Consider the following 15683-nt stretch of genomic DNA (forward strand, 5'->3'; position numbering starts at 1 on the left):
AAAACCAAAACTCACTCGCCGTCATCATCACGGTCGTCACGCGCACAGATCATCACGGTCATCACGCTCACAGGTCATCACGAATCATCAGACTCACAGGTCATCACACTCACAGATCCTCATGGTCCTCACACTCGCAGGTCATCACACTCACAGATCCTCACGGTCCTCATACTCACAGGTCATCACGGTCCACACGGCACTCACACTCACAGCTCCTCACGGTCCTCACACTCACAGGTCATCACGCTTGCCAGTTGCTTTCTTTGTGTTTTTCTTTTGTTTCTCTCAAGCCGTTGGTTTGTCTTCGCCGTGAGTAGTGCGGCGGGGAAACTACCCCAAAACAGCGAACTTCTGAGCCACTAATCCAATTTAAAAGAAATGTACTATGTTAATGTTTATGCTCTGCACATTTCTACCGAATTTCGTAAACCTGGATGAATTACGAAAAAAAACTAAATGCAGGCTGACGAAAGTGGCTGTGTTTAACTTTCGCCTGCTGACAAGGGCGTCGGAAAAACACAAACGCGCCTTCCGACAGGTTACACAGACAACGTCGCAGTGATTAGAGCATCGCCTCGCTGTGCATTCCTCGCTCATTTGTACACAGAACAAAAAAATGCTACATATATCCCCCCCGTTTCTTTTTTTGTGCCACCCACACGTACTTCTACGGAAGTTTATGCAGAATGTATACATAGTAAACATATGGGCATCGACCAATTTTTTTTTCTTAGGGGAGGGGGGCGGGAGAGCGGTAATATCAGCTAGGGCAGTTTCACGTGTCGACGGTTTGAAATCTCACCGTAATCCCTGTTGACAGTGGTGTCTGTCAGTCGTGTGCTATTTTATGGACAGAGGCCGCGGTGGCCGAGTTTTCTTCTCACTCGAGTTGCTTCTGCTTTTGTTGATCGACCGGGCTTGCCGGAGTACACTCTAAGAAAAAATGGAGGGAAAAAGTAGCAACGGCGCGTCTTCCTCCCTTTTACCGACGCGCCCCCAAGCGGACACAAGAAAAGGGAAGGAACGAAACGTTTTTCTCCTTCTCCATGGCAGATGGGAGAAAGCTTTTGCCCTCCCGACTCATCGTCTTTCGGTTTCGTTTTCGAGCAGGTCGCGCACGTTGTTTAATAAAATAGCTGTTGAGTTGATTGAGCTTCAGCGGCAGCGAAGGCCACCTGTAATTCCGTATTCTAGTCTAAACGTGCAAAACATTTCGGTTGCATTGACGTTTTTATCACTAATTTTATCAAACGAGCAAACGAAGCCGCTAGAAACAGCGAAGTTCCGGAGCAGTGCCAGCAGCGCCACGTACACTGGGGGATGGCCGTCTCTGGATTGCGGGACCTGCGGGACTCGCGCGGCACGGAACTACAGCAATACAGTCACTACAGTAGCGAAACCACGCGGAACTGTGTCGACGTTTTCGACGTTATGGAAACCGCTGGAACTGCGTCCAAGACAGGCAGGTTTTGCTGCCTGCTGCCTAAGTGCCTTCCCCCCTGATTTCGGTTCTGTTTTCCGATGCCGAGTGCAACGTACCGGCGTTCAACGTGGTTCTGCGTTTGTGCGTGTCAGCAACATAGCTGCAACATCGTGCGGCAATGTTGCGGGTTGTTAACAGAAGACTGGAATTATCGCCGATGTGACCGTGTGTTCGCGTATCACTGGTGTAACAAGAAGATGAGATCGTAAACTGTTGGGCATTGATGCCGCTGGTCGGGCCGTGATCGGAGGGGGCGGGGTGTCGCAGGTTGACATTCCGCTTTACATTAAAAAGTTTAATACCACTTGAGGGATTATGTGCAATCGATCAACGTGCGGATAGTCATGTTGGAACGCTGGTCTGAACAGTAGAAGCTCCTAAGGTACAGTGGCCAATGTGACTGTCAGAATTGTCTCGTCCCCGAGAGCGATTGCGCTCTGGGGCAAGGACTCAACAGTACGAAATCGTGACGGAAAGTACGTATATTTACGGTATTGAATTTCGGCATTAAAAAACAATAGTAGGTAAAATTAAAAAAAAAAAGAAGCTACCCTTTATTTTGCTGTTTAAATATACTACGGTTCCTGGAGAAACTGCACTCCGTGGCGCGCTGCGATGAGCGCTAGAAGGTTTTGGGCTCGCCACGGCGTAGCTCCGTACACAACACTTGCCGCAAGTCGCGGATTTGACTGCATTCAAGTTGATCGAAAAGCGATTTCTCAGCCCGTGAAACATCACTTCCAGCTGAGTGAATATCCGCTCTACAGAGATTAATTCAAGACGGCAATTGCAGCTTTGCGCGAACAGCACAAATAGAAAAACCAATAGAAATACAGGCTACAACGTGCCGTGTGGGGAAACAAACTCATGGCTTCGAACCGCATTGGAGCGGCTTGATTTATTGGCTTTCAAATAATTGCGGCATGATCGAGCGTTTACTTTTTAATAAGAGATTCATCCCCTGAGCCATTTAAAATACTCTCAGAGGTATGACATTGCTTGGAAAAAATCAACATGCTGGGAATATTTGTTATTGCTTAGGGAGTCACTGAAAAGTTCCGTACGTTCAAAACGGCCACTATAAAACACGGAAACGCAGAGCATGGGTGTAGTGTTCGGGTTAGTGTGCAATAAAGAAAAAAAAAAAGTTCGCGTTAGTGTGGTGTTTTGTTGTATTGATATTTGTGTGTGCCGTGTATGTGCTCAATGTATGTTCACCTGAAGCTTGTAATAAGCGTAATGTGTGTATTGTGTATAGTAGAGAATCCTCAAGCGCTGTTGTAACCTGAAAGTGGAATTTTTTTTTTTTTTTTTAGAATATGAATTGGGCGGTACCTAGCGCCACCTAGCCTAGCTACTTGCAATTACTCTGCTTGACCCCGCCATCTGGTGGCTAGCGATTTAACTCTCTTTCACGCTACGTGATAAACAGCGGCTTCGAGTTTGTTCTTTCGAGAGCGGCTTTTGGTTTCGTGGATTGAGTTTGCTTTTCTCCGTGATGTGCGGTTGACGAAGGAATTGTGACTCGAGGAACACCAAAGGTAAGACGCAAAGTGCGCGAAGTAACTGGGTATCGGTTGTCTCCGTTTAACATCGCAGTGCTGTCGACGAGAAGACTGAGTATCTGCTTTCGAAACGCAGGTGTCTGTACCTGTGGGGGGAATCTGGCTTCGGAAATAAACACAGTTTGCGGAAAACTCGTGTTATGCTTTCATTTGCTGCTGCCCTCGTGCCGTACAAGAGACGTAGCGTCCTCGTCAAGCCTTATTGGGCTCGATTTGCTCGATTTGGGGCCGCCATATTGAGATGCAAGCGACGGAGGAACTTTGCTCCCCCGCTTCAGGGATGTAAGTTTCTTCCTTTCTAAAGGAACATAGGTTACAAGACCGTTCCTCCCCTAAGGGAGGGCTATCCATACCCTTTTTTCTAAGAGTGTAGGCTGCGATTTAGGGAATCATTGGCCGGCATTGTTTTTCAGTCATCTCGGCCTTTATAAAATACTTTCAGCATTTATTATCTTGATACATGCAGCCGTCCTTGAATTGACTTCGTTTGGATTGGTTTGACTTTGGCATGACTGCTTGGTTTGGTTTGGAGTGGTTTGGGGGTTTGGGGCCGTCCCCATGTGGCTCTTTGTCGCGCTCTCGATGATGTAGGGCGCGCCACGTTTCATGTGGCAAGCCGCGTCATTCTTGACGCGCAGTTTTATAATGGGCAATCTGTTCGTCGAACAAGGTTTCATAGACAGATTGTTTCATCGACACTGCGATGTTTCATTGGCAGATCGTTTCTTCAACATTTGTTTCACCGATTCACCGATGTATCATCCGAAGATCGTTTCTTGGACATTCGATGCCCGACAGAGCTTACTACTCAGCCGCCATATTACTACATTTCGTCGACACTTTTTTGTTTGTTTTGTTTTACTCGTACGTCTGGAAGAGATTTCTCTTTCATCGACGCGGCGTTGGCTCCTTGACGTCATGCGTTCTTCGCGTGTTCGCAGCGCACTACGGTGTCCGCTTCAGACAGGGCGCAGGTGGCGCAAGCGCAAATGCTCCTCACTCTTTGTACGCATGCAGTGCCGTGTGCTGTGCGTGGTGTTGGCTGTGCACTTACGTCGCTTACGTTGCTGGAGTGGTGCGTGCGGCGCGGCGGCCTTTTGCACACGTATGGCTGTTTGGGCGCGTGCTCAGCCTGTCTAGCGGCTATTTGTTAACGTAAGGAACGTGCCCTATATGGAAGCTGAGTCTCGGCGCTCGGCAGCCAGACGGCCGGACGTAATTGTTGCTTTCTGTCGTGCTTTTGGCCGCGTGCACACTCGAAGCTCGCGGAATCATTGCAAACTTGTTCTAAAAGGAGTGTTTCTCGACGCAGTGGTACATGGATTAGTATACCGCTCATTTTTTGTAGAATCATGTGAGGCTTATTTTGTGCCCAGTAATGCACGCGAAATACCAAAACTGACGTTATGCATTCTCGTCTTACAAGTGTTCCGAGATAGGTAGTGACGTAGAGGTTATTCTGTCGGTTTCGGTGATAGAGATCATACATACTAACTCTAGAGGAAAAGGTCCGCCATTTTCCCATACATTCTGGCTGCCGCAAGCGGCGGATCATGCAGGCAGACCCTCGGGGTCCCAAACACGGTTACATCATCAGAGCAGTTTCGTGAACTTCAACAATCCACGAACTTACCGGTGGACAGATATTCGCGTTCCTTTCGAAGTTTTCTTTTTGCATAGCGCGCAGATGTACGGCCTCGCATTAACGCTAAACTAAACCATAAACCCGGCTTCGCAGGTGGGGCGCGGCTGGGCGCGGTTGAGGAATACGAAACTACGCAACCACCAGATTTCAGAGATTTTGACAGAAGGAAAGTTAATGCAGCGTAATGACTTTATTGCTTTTTATAAGCGTTAGAATAGCTCATAATTTAGTTTACAACGTTAAATTATCACTGTTTATATTGCTGAGAGTTTTCACTCTTCGCGTTTACCATGGCAACGTTGCTGTCTTTCTCTCGTGTTCTGTCGCTCTCTTTTGCGATCGTTCACTCGGGACCCCGGGTGTCGGCGCACGGGATTTGCCACTCCTCCTCACCCACCTTTACCCCCCTGGTTTCGGTAGTCTTTATTAGAGCACTATATGGCTCCTACGAAGCAGAGTAACGCAATCCTTTGATCCGTGTGTTTCGCCGACAAGATGGCCGACTGAGCAGCTCGGCGCGAGTCACGTGGTACTCAGTGTTCCAGGAGGCGGCCCGCCCTATGGGAGAATACATGGAGATCGACGCAACACGGCTGATTAAAAAATAAACGCCAAGTTCACACTTTTCGAAACTTGTCTGTCGTGAAGTTGGTAAAGCACTAAACACTTTATCAAAGTTTTCATAATATCGGATTCGTGTGAAAATTTTGAGAAGGCAATTTGAAGCAGAGGATTTTTGTACGCAGCGGAGATGGACTTTCTGGGTTGGCCGTAGCGGGTCACGTGGACGGTGCGACGTCACCGCGTCGTCTGCTGCATAATGCCGCAAGGGCAATGTTTTTTTTTTTAAATATGTTCTTACATGGCACGCAACTTGGCGCAAATTAATTTAAAATATTCTTTTATTATGTCAAAAACTATTGACGTTCTGCACATCTCCACAATATTGAAGAAACAATGATTTTTTCACGTTCCCCATGCATTTCTGACCGGAGTTGGAGCCCCCGGGTGTTCGCCGCTAGTCGCCGAGAGATGGCGTAATAGATTGCGCTACTCTAGAGTTCCTGTATATGCTACCTACGGTAGCAGAGTTGCGCATTCAGCCTCGGCGCGTGGCCGTAGCGCCGGCTTTGCCGCACGAGATGGATGCTTTGCTCCTCACGTGACTAAATTTGGCGAATAGCGGCGCCGCGCGCGCCGCCGCGCATGGAAAACAGGAGAGGAGGAAAAGGAGGCGGAAAGCAAGGAAACATACGCCGGGGCAAGAGAAACGTCGGCGGAGCGACCGTAAAGGTGGCTTTCTTGCACGCCACCGGATGCTTTGCTCCTCACGTGATGGATCTCGGCGAATAGCGGCGTGGCGGCGCGGGGAAAACAAATGCGCAACTCTGGCTCCCGTAGGGAGCCTATACAGGAACTCTACGCTACTCCAGAGCCGTATATTGGGAGAGTTTGGCCAGTGGGTGCGGCGACGAAGGCGCCGGGGAGGAGAAAAGAAAATGAAAGGGAGGAGAGCGCCCAAGGAGCGAGAGGGAAAGAAGGGAGCGGAGAGGAGACGACCGCCATATTTGAGCAACGCTGTCGGAGACTGGTCGGAGAAGAGCACTGCTGAGGCTACGCGTCGTCTGCTACGGGCCGACTTCTTTTTCGCCTGAATAAAAGTTTATGGTCATACGCCGAAAAATCTTTTTTTATTAGCTTTTTAACCCACCGAGGAATAACAGAATGTCATTTTCTTGCCAGAGCCAGCGATATAAAAGGCAATAATCGAGATTTAGATGCCGATTCCACGCATTCCGCCGGGAGAATGATCGAAGATGGCGGCCCTCCCCACGCGGGTGGGAGCAGCCGGGAGTTCACGCGCATGCGCTCATGCCTCTCGCTCTACGCCGCGTGCTGATTGGCTCACTTGGGAGGAAAGCGTTACGGCGGCGAGATCATAGTCTGGCCAAACTCTCCCCATATACGGCTCTGCGCTACTCCAGAGCCGTTTATTGGGAGAGTTTGGCCAATAGGCGGAGCAAAGGCCGCCGCCAGCGCCGAATATCCCCCCCGCGCTTAGAGCGTAAACTAAATTTGTGACAACACGTTGACCAATCGGCGAACCGCGACGTCACAATATTGAAAACGACATTCAAATTGGGAAATAGAATCGTTCAATCTCGCCGTCTCGTTGACAATGGCGTCAATCGCAAGGCAGCAGCAGTGATCGTTGGGTGACCAAGGCGTGGACGCCTTGACTGAGGCTACCGAGGAACTATTCAAATCGAGCTAATAATCAAGACAATATAGTCCCGCTTCCGAGCTTCTTTCTGGATAAAAATACGACTGGTGAGGGAGCGCCAACCTAATCGAAGAGAATACGTCGGGATCTTCGCTGACACCCGGTTTCGCAGAGCGCAGTGAAAAGAAACATGCAACTCACTGGTGTCATGCTATCCTGCGAGTGTGAGCACCCGCTTCTGTTCCCTGCTCCGCCGCTCAAGTGTTTGTACTGGGGAAGAATCTTTCGAAGCTACCAGCTCGCACTTGTAGTCTCTGCGGTTAGTCTATGTTTGGTCGAAGTATAAATACCATTTTCCCGTGTTGCGTGATTCTCTTGCTTGCCGAAGCGGCAAGTGAAGGAACAACGAGCTAGGAACCGTGCGAACTGTTTGGCTTGTCTGTTGCGCACGAGGAGAGTCTATCACGGAACTTGTTTACGCACGGATGAGTGGTACCAGAAATGGAGTCACACAAGCTTGTTGTTTGGTCCCGTCTAATTTACGCAGTTTCCACTGGGCCAGGGGTCATCCGGCTGCTCTCGTTTCGTTTAAATATAAGGGATGTGCCAGCACAGAACTTGCTGTTTACAGACTTATATTTCTGACGCATTGACCGACTTGGCATACTTCCTATGGAGCTGTTTCAGGCTTTATACACTTGAAATGAGAGCCGTTTTCGCATGCTACGATGACACTGCTTTCATTATGTTCGGCAGACTATTTGCGCGAACAAACCTGGGGCAAAGAAGCTGGGATTAGTTTATGTCCCTTAAAGATTAACTTTTGCATAAATGTTACACAAATAAGGCCCTCTACCGTTTAAAATATATAAAAAAAAATTACAACTTAAGCATGAAAAGCGCTACAACCCTTTTGGCATACGCTTTGCATTATTGTAAAATGCTGCTGCCTTAGCTGTGCTGACAGCGCAAAGCGTTTCGAAGAACCCAAATTCGTCGGCGCCACAATCCGGAGGCTACAATGAGGGCAAGTTTGTACATATACTGTAATAGTAGATGTGCCGATGACTACCAACTGCAGCAGAAACAATTTGAAAGTCGTCTGCTCTTGTCAAAAAAAGTGAAAGCCGTTTACAACTCCCTGTAACGCCGAATTGGAGCGCAGCTCTCCTGTGCCCTCCTGTGCGAGGTGCGCACATGCGAGTCTTCTGTGGTGCGCATGCGCAGTATGTACCGGAGGGCCCATCGTACCGTATCGGATGTGCAAACATGATTCCCTAAAACCCTTTATTTAGAAATAGCCAACCTCCCGCGAGCTTCAGGGAGCAGCCAATAGCGAGTTTTAGGGTAGCGTATCCAGACGGTTTGCGTACGCAGCGCAAGTTGCATCGTTGCCACGCGCCAATCCAAAACGCGATTAGCGCTCGGCGCATCTGCAGCTAACACCGCTGTCAGACGGGCGCGTTAAAGTCCTGAACAGAATGAACTGCTGTAAAGGGTCGTCCAAAGATTGCACTTCGATAAACGCATGGCCACGGGCATAATTCCCGAATTTTATAAAGGGGTTCGTTCTGAAGGCCTTTAACTTGATCGTCTGAAGTATAAAACTCACTGATACTTTTTCTTTTTTTGTTGAAAAAAAGTGAAAGCCGTTTACAAATCCCTGTAACGCCGAATTGGAGCGCAGCTCTTGAGGAGGAGGAGGGAAGGGTACTGAGGGGAGGGTAGACCCCTCCTTCTCCTCCTCCTCCCCTCATTCTTTAATATGCTCCGGGGGGGGGGGGGGTCACGTGACCTCGGGGGGGGGGGGTCACGTGACTTCGGGGAGGGGGGTCACGTGACCTCGGGGAGGCGTGACCTGGGGGTCACGTGACCTTGGGTGTCACATGGGGGTCACCTCAAGGTCACGTGACCTCCAAGGTGACCCCCACGTGACCTTGGGGGTCACGTGACGTGACCTCAGAGGGGTCACGTGACCTTGAGACGACCTTGGGAGGGGTCACGTGACCTTGGGGGTCACGCGACCTCGGGGGTCACGTGACCTTGGGGGTCACGCGACCTCGGGGGTCACGTGACCTTGGGGAGACCACGTGACCTCGGGGGTCACGTGACCTCAGAGGGGTCACGTGACTTGGGGGTCACGTGACGTTCAAAGGGTCACGTGGGGTCATCTTGGGGTCACGTGACCTTGAGATGACCTTGGGAGGGGTCACGTGATCCCAAGATGACCCCACGTGACCTTCAGGGGGTCACGTGACCTTGAGATGACCTTGGGAGGGGTCACGTGACCTGGAGGGGTCACGTGACCTTGGGATGACCTTGGTTACGCCGACGCCGACGCCGACGCCGACGGCGACGCCAACGGCGACGCCGACGCCGCTCAAGCCGGGAACGGGCCCCTAAGAGCTGCGCTCTAAAAAACAAAAAACAACCTCTTACCTTTGAGCCAGTGTAGAGTTCGAACTGCTATCTCAACACCTGGGTGACAGCAGTTATTTTGAAATTTACACAAGGTTGGTTTGTTCACAGCAGCATAAATAGTATAGGTTACGATTGTGGCGCTAATGGCAATATATGTAATAACTGAAGAATGTATCTCTTTGCTATTGCAATAAAACATTTTAACTATCAGCAGTCAACATATTTAGCTGGTGTATTATTTGCATGTGCTTGCACAAACTGAACATGAACAAAGCCCATATATTTGCATATCAGACTGAAAATTAAATTTGTTTAGGCCAATAAGAGGCTTGTGTTAGATGTCTTACCCTTTTTCTTATAGTGCGAATACCTTACTCTCATATGCTGGAAGTTGCGCAGTTCATTTCCTAATTACCTTTTACGTTTGCCTTCTGTCCAAAAGGCGGGATGGGCTGGTAACTTTCCACTAACACATGCCTAGTGGCAGACATTTTTTGTAGCACCTCCATGAAAAATGTGCTCCTGGCTCTTGAAAAAACGGTACAGTCGCCGGCCATATGAGCTCCCCCGGCCGAACGCCGACCGGAGCAGCGAAAATCCCGCATGCGGCGCGTCGAGCGTTGCCGCGCTCTGGGAGCGGGGCTATTGGGACCAAACCATTCCGTTATCAAAGGGGTGGACACAGGAAGTTTAATAGCATTCCGCCTTTTGAAACGTGAATCTGAAGCACGGCCGATAACAATCCCGCTTCTGGTCGTAGGTAAACGCAGACGGCTTATCGAAATTCTTCACTGCACAATATCTCTGACGTGTTATGTGCTACTTCTTTATTTGGGAATTCGGTTTGTCATTTTAAATAGTTCCTACCCGAAGAGTAATCGTACGCACCAAGCACCCCCTCCCCCTTTTTCTTACAACCTTTCTTAAACATAGACTAGACAATGACAAGCGATTTTGAAATAATTAGATAACAAAAAAAAATGCTTTGTGTCGAAGCAGAATTAAGTTTCAGGCACTTTTCATGAACGCGCTTTATCGAGGAGACTGTTGTTCTGCGCTGAGTAGCATGTTGCTTCGCCAAGGGTGACTCTCTACACGATGATTTTGCAGATAGCTTCCCGGTCGACCACTTCTCGCTTGCCGAGGGATAATTGTTGTCATGCCTAATATCATATCAAAAATAGGGTTTTTGCATTTGTAAGCATCGATCGAACACTGCTGCTTTATCTACGCCTAAAGCAAGCTCTAGTTTATTAGCAGTTATAACATCATCTCCGAACACTTGGGGCCAACACCCGAAGAAGGTAATTCTAATCGGCCATGTTTTTGTGATTCACACTTCGAAAGGCTGGAATCCCGATAAAAGCTATGCGTCCACCCCTTTGATAACGGAATGGTTTGGTCGCAATAGCCCGGCTCCCAAAACGCGGCAACGCTTGACGCGCCGCGTGCGGGATTTTCGCTGATCCGGTCGGCGTTCGGCCAGGGGAGCTCATATGGCCGGCGACTGTACATACCTAGTGCCTTGCCCCGAGTGTTAGGATGTTGCCAGTCTAGAATGCAGTGTGGCAGTATGAAGCAGTGCCACACAAATAAAAACACAGTAGTACCAGTACAGAAGTTTATTTTGAGTCATTCACAGAAGGTACACAACATATTCTGAGAGGAAGAGAATTACTACATAGCTCAGACAGTATCAAACGAGTACCAGTCTAATATAGGCTACTGAATGAGCTAATATACTCATCTCGAGTGCTACCATCGGCATCCTTAAGTGTCCCATAGCTTTCATGTGCCTTGTTTTCCGTTTCCTTTTTCACTAGACTCCAAGTATGCCATTGTCCTATAGACACCTCATAGAACTAAAAGGCCGGGATGAAGATAGGCATATCCTCCAAAGCGCTGCAAACAGGCAGACTATATATGGAACGTGCCCCACGAAAATCAGCTCTAGTGGAAATAGTAAACCTGTCCACAGTATTTAGTGTTTCCTGTGGTTTACTTTCGAGGGCTCTTCTGCTAAAAGGAATAATTCTAGGAGTGTGCAAATAGAGATATTTCATACTGAATCAAATACAAATTGAATAATTTTCAAATAGCTTTCGAATAGTTGATACATTGTTTATTTATTAGGTCCATTCTTTATAAAAAAGAATAAAATATAATATGGTTTTCTAGAAGCTGTTGTAAGAACACAAGACTAGGTGAAAATGAGTAATTAAAGGGTGTTATTAAATATAAACAAACTTTCAGAATGTGGATGTTTGTCAGCTACAGCAGGATCTTGGCATCACATAAATTGCCAAAGGAGTACATGAAGACAGCTGCTTGAGAACAGTGAACAGAAACTAGAACTCGGAGATCCTGGGTTCAATGCCCGCCGCTGCCCGTTTCGATCTGGATGAGCATCACACCGGCGTGCACTCGTGTACCACTTCTGCGGGGTGCACGTTAAAGACCCCAGGCTAGCGGTTGTGCTGCACTGGCTAAATTGCTCATCTACAGCGAGTTACCCCACAACCCCAATTATTATTATTATGAATAGAAACTATGCGAGTGAAACAGGAAAACCAGTAGCTTTAAAATGCAGATTGTGAGGTCAAGTTCTATATCAGTTCTCAAAAAGCTTTGTAACAAAAAAATGAGTGCTACTTTTAATCATCTCCCTGCCCACAGACCAGATGGGGACAGAAGCAGTTAAAGATTATGATCCAAAACGTACAGGAGGAGTTTTGTGAAAAGTGAGCAGCTACAAATAAAACAACACCGTACACATAGACATACATTGGGACTGGTAATAATGACCATGCCTGAAGAGTAAGGAGCCTACACAGACTTTTTGTCAGGTCAGTATGGCACCCAACTCAATAATGGCATTTTCCTGTACGTATATTAGGCGTACAGAAGTGCCCGTGAAGCAATATTTGCTGTGCTGAACTGTCCCAAATCTGGTTCCGGCTATTCGGAAACTTTTAGCAACTATTTGATTCAGACACCGAATCTAATAGGTCGATATTCGATTCTTTATTCAAAAATCGAAAATATAAGCACACCTCTAAATAATAATTTATCAAACAAAATAGGAGTGAACGGTTCCAACATTTTCTTCTTGGTTGGAGTACCTTACCTTTGTCGGCTTGGCAATCCAGACGTCCCTTTAGAGTTGCAGATAGCATTAAGACATATATCACATCACAGCACACAGACCCTGGTCACTAGCTGCCCTTAAGGTTATTATATAAATACACCAAAATGATGTGCCATGCAACACAGAAAGTTAAACACATGAATACTTAGCAGTCATTACTGCTTTAATTAGGTAAATCATAGTAAAGGTTATGAAAGACATTTCAGAATATACAATATGCCTTCTATAATTCATACATTTTGATTGTGGCTTATATACAGGTCCAAAACATTTCAAACACTATTGCATGTCAATGTAAATAAGGTGCTATGAAGCCCCTTTCTTTAATCATGATGTAGCAGATAGTGATTACTCCAGTCACTTTGACAAAGTAAGATGCATTATAAGATGCAAAGGAAGAGTAAGGGTACAGGCAAGATGGTAGATTCTAAGCATTACTAAACCTGAGAAGCATGAAGAGAGGAGACACAAAATAAAGTGACAACACTTTCTAAGATGGTGTATGTTGTCCCCCTTATTCCGTGTCTCCTCTGTCTTCCTGCGCCTCGAGTTTAGTAATGGTATGAAATGTTCGGATCAATGCATTTATTCTTAGTAATCTGCAAACTGAAAAATACAACATGTAAAAGCACGCTGCAAGGCTTACTTGTCAGTGTTCTAAGAAACTATGGTGCACACAGGGGCCAAAACAACAAGCTTAGGTCTTACTCCTTCAAATCTTTTAGAAATCGAGGTAGAATGAAGCTTGTGTAAAGTGCAGAACCAGCCAAAGCCTGGATTGAGTGTTTCAGCTCAAATTGTCCGAGGAAGTACCCACTTAACTTTTCAGGCTATCCTGTACCCACTTAACTCCCAACTTTTCAGGCTATCCTGTACTATCAAGGCCAATATTAGCTGAAATGCCACAAGCATGCTCAAAGGAACTATCTGCAAACATTGATGCATACTGAGGCCGACACAAATCTTTCCCATCCCCATCTGCTCTTGTCATGCCACTCTACATCGCCAGGTCTTCTGCTAAAGAACATTGGTCGGTGAAACCGTTTTACATGAGTACACTTTGCAGCTCTATGCTTGCAAGGAAAAATATTCGAGGTTACATCCTCAGATCCTTTGCTTTGCATGCGTCTTGCAAGAGCAACGGATGTTAAAATGCGTTCTTACATGCCATACTTTCCCGCGCAATTGCACATAGTTAAGAAAGGAAACTTCCCTTTAAGGGTTGCTGTCATCATGCGTTGTCTTTTGCAGTTTAACTGAATTTTTCATGATCTATTAAGATTTATTATGTTAGCACCATGCAAAAATGCTACTGATATCTCCAAACTTTGTCCTTCAGAAACATCAGTTATCTAATAAAGTCTTCGGCATTATATATTGCTTTGAACGGGGCTTGCACATTACCGTGGTCTATAAGGCACAGCCTCTGTTACCGAAGCCACTGCACAAACAGCTTGTTATTGTTTGCTTATTTAAAGGCTCCTGTATTTTCTAGCTTTTCCAGAAGGTTTTGGGACTCCAGCCTAGGTAATCATCCCCACCCTGAAAAAAATACAAGGACATGAATGCATGATCCATCATTCGGAAATACTACTAACTACTCTTGAAGGTTTCTTGCTACGACTGTGAATGTAGGCCAACTTATGCTTTCTAGTTCCCGATAAATTATGCTAGCACGAGATGCGGCAACAGGATAGTGTAAACAGACCTTTGTTTGCTAGGTCGATATCTCGGCACATATCAAAATGACTTCCGTCTGGATGATCAACGTAGTACAGGTGAAAGTGCCAGGGTTTGAGATATGCGGGCGACTCCTTTTTTTAAAAATGTTTTTTAGATATGAGCGACATTGAATAGTTTTCATCTTATTTCGTATTAAAGAAGCGCTTGTGAGACTATTTTTAAAGTTTATCATCCAGAAGCTAGGAAACATCATTGTAACACCGCGGTACCACCATCGTTGAAACTTGCTAATCCTGGCCTACCATCATGTTATAGGCAGTTCTGCAATTTTTCATATCAGATATTGCCACCCACGTTGCCGAGCAAGCGCGTGTGTGGCCAAGTGGTTACCGTGTTTGGCTTTTGTGTGGAGGCCCCAGGTTCCATTCCTGGGAATGGTGCGTATTTAATTCTCCTTTCAATTTAGCGTTCTCGTAAGTTCGAGAACCTTGTCGTCTGATCGAGGTATGAATGCTCTATGCACCGAACGTTCTACGCCGAATATTCAAGAAACCTATGCGGGTACATAAGGGACTCTGCATGACGAGCCGGAGCCAGTCTTGCCCCAGCGTTCGACCCTGCTGTTTTGCCGCCGTCGACGCTAGCCTTTTTCTAATTTGCTTTGGGCACAAGTTGACCCAATTAAACATTTAGATTCTTCAGTTAATTCACTGCCTCATCATTTCTCATTCGTGACATTTTGGCGGGGGTGCAGGGATAGCATTACAGGCCCGTAAAGCGTATCCTTCCGAAGACAGCCCGGCCAAGTGAGGTGCTCAGACCCGGAAGGCTACCCTTCGCCAAAGACTCAGAAGCCCCAACAAACAAACGTTCCAAAGAGCCCCCGAAATTCGGAATCCTGCCGCAAAGGCTAAAGAAGAAGACCGCGACGATGACCACTCCACCCGTTGTTGTCCTACGTATTGCTGCCCATACTCCCACATCCCTGCACAGTGAGCCTCATGAGGATGTCGAGGACTGGCTACAGAAGTACGAACGAGCGACCCAGCACAACCGATGGACGGACGAACAGCGCCTGCAGAGTTTTTACTTCGCGCTCCAGGAACGGCCAGGAACTGGTTCGAGAATCGCGAAACTTCCCTGACCTTGTTGACTGCCTGCAAGGATGCGCTGAGACGGACATTCACCAACCAATATCGACGGGAAAGGGCCGAGGACCTTCTTTGAATGAGGACCCAGGGCGCAAACGAGACTCTCACCAGTTTTGTCGAGAATGTTCTGTGCCTGATTGCTCGTGTCGACCCTCAAGCCACCGATGAAAAGAAGCTGCAGATCCTGATGCGAGGTGTAAAGGATGACATCTTCGGTGGTCTTGTTCGCAATCTCCCATCCACTGTCAAAGATTTCGTCACGAAAGCCACGAACATGGAACGTGTCCTCTTTGCAAGAGCCAGCCACTGCCATTGGCACTCGAGCATCGCTGCTTCTTCCGCATTGGGCTACGACATCAG

This window comes from Ixodes scapularis, unplaced genomic scaffold (genome assembly GCF_016920785.2).
Source record: "Ixodes scapularis isolate PalLabHiFi unplaced genomic scaffold, ASM1692078v2 PGA_scaffold13__105_contigs__length_92229423, whole genome shotgun sequence".
NCBI classification, from domain to species: Eukaryota; Metazoa; Arthropoda; class Arachnida; order Ixodida; family Ixodidae; genus Ixodes; species Ixodes scapularis.